Source organism: Lathyrus oleraceus, chromosome 4, assembly GCF_024323335.1.
Source record: "Lathyrus oleraceus cultivar Zhongwan6 chromosome 4, CAAS_Psat_ZW6_1.0, whole genome shotgun sequence".
Classification (NCBI taxonomy): domain Eukaryota; kingdom Viridiplantae; phylum Streptophyta; class Magnoliopsida; order Fabales; family Fabaceae; genus Lathyrus; species Lathyrus oleraceus.
The window spans coordinates 478,840,187-478,846,550 of record NC_066582.1 but is presented as its reverse complement, the minus strand read 5'-3'; positions in this window follow the sequence as shown (position 1 = coordinate 478,846,550).

The window sequence follows — 6,364 nt, the reverse complement described above, 5'->3', positions numbered from 1 at the left end:
TCTGTTTTGTATGAAAAAAAAAAAAAAAGTTTCCCTTTTCGGTAGTTTATGCAAAGTTAAATTCCAAAAGGCCTTGAAAACATTTCATGCATTGCATAGCATAACATAGCATAACAGGTACTCTAAAGGGATCAGTGTTCTCACGGTTTTCCTCCAAACAGAAAAATGGACCTCGAACAAACTGTCAAGGATCTCCATGCTCAGAATGCTCAACTCCAGGAGATGATCTTGAACTTATCCAGGGGGCAGGAGGAACTGAAAGCTCTCTTGCTCGAGAAAAAGAAAGACAAGAAAGCTGTGAGTTTCATTAACCCGGGAAGAAGGCGTAAAGGACAGGCTACGGGAATCAAATTTGGAATCCCGAATGGTCCAGAAGAGGGGGCGGAGAATGATTCAGAGGAAGAGGATGCTGATTTCTCCAACCCTGAGGATGATGATGAGAAGTACGAAAATGAACAGTACTCTCCAAGAGATGATAAGTACAAGTTGTTGGAAGAACGTATGCTAGCTATGGAGGGTCAGAAGATGCCCGGTCTGGATTTCGAAAGTTTGGGTCTGGTCTCCGATGTGACCATTCCTCGCAAATTCAAAATCCCCACTTTCACTAAGTACGATGGTGCGTCTTGTCCTCAGATGCATCTGAGAGCTTATGTGAGAAAGATTCAGCCGCATACCACTGACAGGAAGCTATGGATCCATTTCTTCCAAGAGAGTCTGTCTGGCACCCAGTTAGAGTGGTATTATCAGCTTGAGAGCTCTAACATCCGCACCTGGACTGACTTAGCGACGGCCTTCTACGAGCACTACCAGTATAATTCTGAATTGGCACCTACTCGGCTACAGCTACAAAATATGACCATGGGCTCTAAAGAAAATTTCAAAGAATATGCTCAAAAATGGAGAGATTTGGCTGGCAGAGTCAAACCTCCTATGACTGATCGAGAGTTAGTGGACATGTTCATGAGCACACTGACTGGCCCGTTCTACAGCCATCTATTGGGAAGTTCTTCATCAGGTTTCACTGAACTTATCTTGACCGGTGAACGGGTTGAAAGCGGCATTCGAAGTGGAAAGATACAGGCAGCTACCTCTGCAAGCACCAAAAAGTCCTATCAGGGAAAGAATGAATCCAAGGCTGTGTACAGTCAAAGGGGTCGTAGCAAGAAGAATCGTGACCATACTGTTGGGGCAGTTACGATCGCAGCACCGCCATCTCAGAACTTCCAACACAGACAAGACAGGCCGAGAAGGCAGTTTACCAAGATCAATATGACTTTAGCACAGGCACTACAAGGTATGCTAAAGGCCAACTTAATTACCCTCAGAGATCCTCCTATGAAGCCCAACACTACTTCTCCTCGTTATAATCCCAACGCCAGGTGTGCGTATCACTCCGACAACCCTGGGCATGATACAAACGATTGTTGGCCGCTGAAGAATAAGATTCAGGATATGATCGACGATGGGGCAATTGAATTTGATTCTCCGGTTACTCCTAATGTCATCACTGCCCCTCTGCCTAACCATAACGAGACTGTCAATGCTGTGGAAGATGCTGATAGCGATTGCAACCTGGACAACTGGATTTTCCCAACAATTGGTGACAGACTCGATAGTTGGAAGGCTGAAGACACTATCCCAATTTCCTTTAGTCAGGAATAATTGTTATTGCTTATTTAATGTATCAAATTTGGTTAAATGTTTTGTCATTTTCATAAGCATATTCATATTCAATAGATCAATGGACTTTTTGCATTCAAATATTGCGCTCTTTATCTTTCCTGTCATTTTTCAAACAAGCTATGTTTCTTGCACACACTCACGTAACAATTTGCCGATCCATATCCACTCTGGATCCTGTTGGTAATGACTCTGCTACTGTTCATTATGACTTTGAAAATCCGATCTACCAAGCCGAGGATGGAAGCGAGGAAGATTGTGAAGTCCCTGGAGAACTTGCCCGACTACTGCAAGAAGAAAAGACTATACAGCCGCATGAGGAATCAATTGAAATTGTAAATCTGGGTACTGAAATAAACAAGAAAGAAGTCAGAGGTTTCTTGGGGCACTCGAATTACATTGCCCGATTCATTCCACACTTGACTGCCACCTGCAAACCCATCTTCAAATTACTGAGACAAAATCAAGAGATGGTATGGAATGATGAATGCCAAGAAGTTTATGACAAAATCAGGAAATATCGCCAAGAACCTCCAGTTCCGATGCCACCAGTTGAAGGAAGACCTTTAATTACGTATTTGACCGTCTTAGAAAATTCAATGAGGTGTGTTGGGGCAACATGACGAGTCTGGTCGAAAAGAGCATGCCATATACTGCCTTAGCAAAAGGTACCGACTGTGAAACGAGATACTCACAGCCCGAGAAAGCTTGCTGTGCTTTGGCCTGGGCTGCTCGCCGACTAAGACAGTATATGTTGAATCATACCACCTTATTGACTTCTAAGATGGATTCTATCAAATACCTATTTGAGAAACCTGCTGTCTCCTGAAAGAGTTATCACTGACAATGGTACTAATTTGAACAACAAGATGATTACTGAACTCTGCACGCAGTTCAAAATAAAACACCATAACTCTTCTCCGTACCGGCCAAAGATGAACGGCGCCGTGGGGACTGCTAACAATATCAAGAAGGTCATGCAAGAAATGACAGTAACATACAAAGACTGGCATGAGATGTTACCCTTTACTCTTTACGGTTATCGCACTTCAGTGCGCACTACGACAGGGGCAACTCCGTTCTCTTTAGTCTATGGAATGGAAGCCATCTTACTAGTGGAAGTTCAGATTCCCTCTCTAAGAATCATGAAAGAGGCGGGCTTAGATGAAGATGAATGGATTCAGACTCGACTCGATTAGATAAATCTGATTGATGAGAAGAGACTTGCGGCTGTTTGTCATGGGCAGGTATATCAGAAGCACATGACCCAAGCATTTAACAAAAAGGTCAAGAGACAGGTGTACCAACTTGGCGCCTTGATGATCAAGCGTATCATCCTACCAAAAGGTGATCTCAGGGGCAAATGGACTCCCACATACGAAGGGCCATTTGTAGTTAAGAAGGTATTCTCTGGTGGAGCCATGATGCTTGCTACAATGGACGGCGAAGAGTTCCCGCATCCTGTGAACGCTGACATAGTTAAAAAAAATACTACGCATAAAAGAGACCCGCTAGGGCGACGTACCTTGGCAAAAGTAAGGGCATCCCGGCGAACCAAAAGGGTTCGGGCAAAAATTAGGGATAAACATATAAAAACGTACACCCGGCAAGTCGAAAACCTGAAAAGGCGGCTTGGGCAAAAAAGGATATCCCGGTGGACTGAAAACCTGAAAAGGCGGTCCAGGAAAAAATTAGGGATTAAAGCGTATGACTATACCCCGTTCTCTGTCTGCTTCAACCAAGTTCAAGGGACTGAACAAGCCAATCACTTCTATCCGATAGCAGGAGATGAGATGCTTGAAGACATAATGACAGTGGTGGAATTAGAATCGATAGGACTTTTTCTGCATAGCTTTCTCTTTGTTTGCCTGACAATTTCCTCTTACTAGGATTTCTGTCTCCTTGTACTCAAATTGCCTATTTATAGGCCCTCTTTCAAAATCAATACAATTTTATTTCCGAAAAGATGCTTTTGTTTTACTTTCTCTGTTTTGTTTGCGTAAACGTCCGTTGATTTAACTTGAATTGATATATGCATTTGAATATGATCAATGTTTATCAAAATACATGCATAAAATAACAATGACAATTACTGAAGGACTTCAGGATCAAGGAGAAGGTCTAACCAGGCTTTCCAATGAATCTGTTGCCAATTCTATTCCCCGGCTAAGCCAGTTATTCCCTAAAAGCAATTGGCACTACTAGACAAATGGGTCATCTCTTCTACCCCCAGCCAGGCTCTGTTGAATATCTCTGCCATCAGATAAAGGTCAAATACCCCCAGCTAAGAAAGGGTCATCAATACAAATATCTCCGACCAGAAGACTGAGATTTATTCCCCCAGTAGAGTCCCCTGGAAGAACGTTTCAGACGCATAGGGCCTTCGTTACATCACTTCACATCACATACCTACATACAATTTTCGTTCCGCATCATATACATTACATCATTTCATAACATATACATGTATACAATGCTCTCATTCATTCCAGACACATAATTCACTCATTACATCATTTCACAGCCTACGCATGCATACAACATTTGCATCTCATGCATCATGACATGGCATGAAGCTAACTTTATTTTTCAGGTCAATTATCCTCCTGACATAGTCAAAACAAAGGTCCATTCAGACGGACATCCTTATCAATTACATTCAGGATTCAACTACATCTTTCAGATACACTCCATGACAACATTCATTCTGACATCCTCCTAACGATGGCATCTATAAGCCCATCCCAGACATTTATTGCAAATTCAGCATATACAAATACTATCAGATGCTACCTAGTGTACGGTACATTTCTGAAGTGTAGTCTAGTGTACGACTACCCCCCTTTTGTCATCAGATTCAGCCTAATGGACGGCTCAGTCTGCTCAGGTACGGTCTAATGTACGACCCAGTTAGACATTCGTCTCCTCAGATGCTACCTAGTGTACGGTACATTTCTGAAGTGTAGTCTAGTGTACGACTACCCCCTTTTTATCATCAGATTCAGCCTAATGAACGGCTCAGTCTGCTCAGATACGGTCTAATGTACGACCCAATTTGACCTTCGTCTCCTCAGATGCTACCTAGTGTACGGTACATTTCTGAAGTGTAGTCTAGTGTACGACTACCCCCTTTTATCATCAGATTCAGCCTAATGAACGGCTCATTCTGCTTCGATACGGTCTAATGCACGACCCAGTTAGACATTTGTCTCCTCAGATGCTACCTAGTGTACGGTACATTTCTGAAGTGTAGTCTAGTGTACGACTACCCCCTTTTATCATCAGATTCAGCCTAATGGACGGCTCATTCTGCTCCGATACGGTCTAATGCACGACCCAGTGAGACATTTGTCTCCTCAGATGCTACCTAGTGTACGGTACATTTCTGAAGTGTAGTCTAGTGTACGACTACCCCCTTTTATCATCAGATTCAGCCTAATGGACGGCTCATTCCGCTCAGATACGGTCTAATGTACGACCCAGTTAGACATTCGTCCCTTCAGATGCTACCTAGTGTACGGTACATTTCTGAAGTGTAGTCTAGTGTACGACTACCCCCTTTCATCATCAGACACAGCCTAACAGACGGCTCATTCTGCAACTCAGATCTGATCCAGCGTATGATCCATTCTGATCCCTTATCCCCAGCAACGTATAACACACTCTGACTCCCCAGCGAAGTCGATAGCATAATGGATGACTCACTATACGGTCTAGTGTATGACCCGGTATGACATCCATGTCTTCAGACATCGTCTAGCGTACGACACAATCTGGAAATCTCCTCATCAAACTACCTGGATGGCATCTTTAAGCCCATCTCCACCAAGACTAATTGGCAAGTGCAAATTTTTGGGGCATTCTAGTGTTCAATAATCTTTCACCTCCAGACCACGAACGGCACATACCATTCTACTCTCTCGGTTCAAGAGTATTGAACAGGGGCAGCTGTCATACCCCAAAATTTGCCCGTTGATATTACAAAGCATTTTCCAAGACCCTCTGACTTGTTCTGCAAGGCACTGATATCAAATGGACAAAAGCCCACTCACAACAGGCCCAATCCACAGGCGGCCCAAAATAACTGGCTCGCTAGGCGAGCAGCTCCTTCGCCTAGCGAACATTGCCTCATGCCACTCGCCCAGCGAAGAGTTGGACCCAGGAAAAAGCCCAGACCTAGTTGGCTCGCTAGGCGAGCAATTCCTTCGCCTAGCGAAGCTCGCGAAAGTTTGAAATTTTGGACCTCATTCTAAGCCCATTAGGTCACCACTACCACTACTATAAATACCTACTCCTCTGCCATGAAAAAGGGACAGAGACGGACGAAGACGGACGGAAACACGCATCCAGAGGGAGAAACACAGAAACCCTGCTGATCCAAAGAGTTCAGAAGGCGGAAACCCTGAAGGCCGCTTACCCGCTCCGAAGCTACCGTCGCCCCACTCAATCCGGCTCGCCAATTCAAGGTTGCAACTCGATTTGCAAACAGGTTTGCAGCACTATTATCGCTTTAGTTTCTTACTTGGCATATGATTTAGGATTCTTAATCGGTATTTGATCATCACTTTAGGTTCTTATTTTGCATGTGGTACCGCTTTAGTGTCTTAATTTGCATGTGATGTCGTTTTGTGCTCTCATTTGGCATATGGTACCACTTCATGTTCTTAATTTGTGGAGGATATTA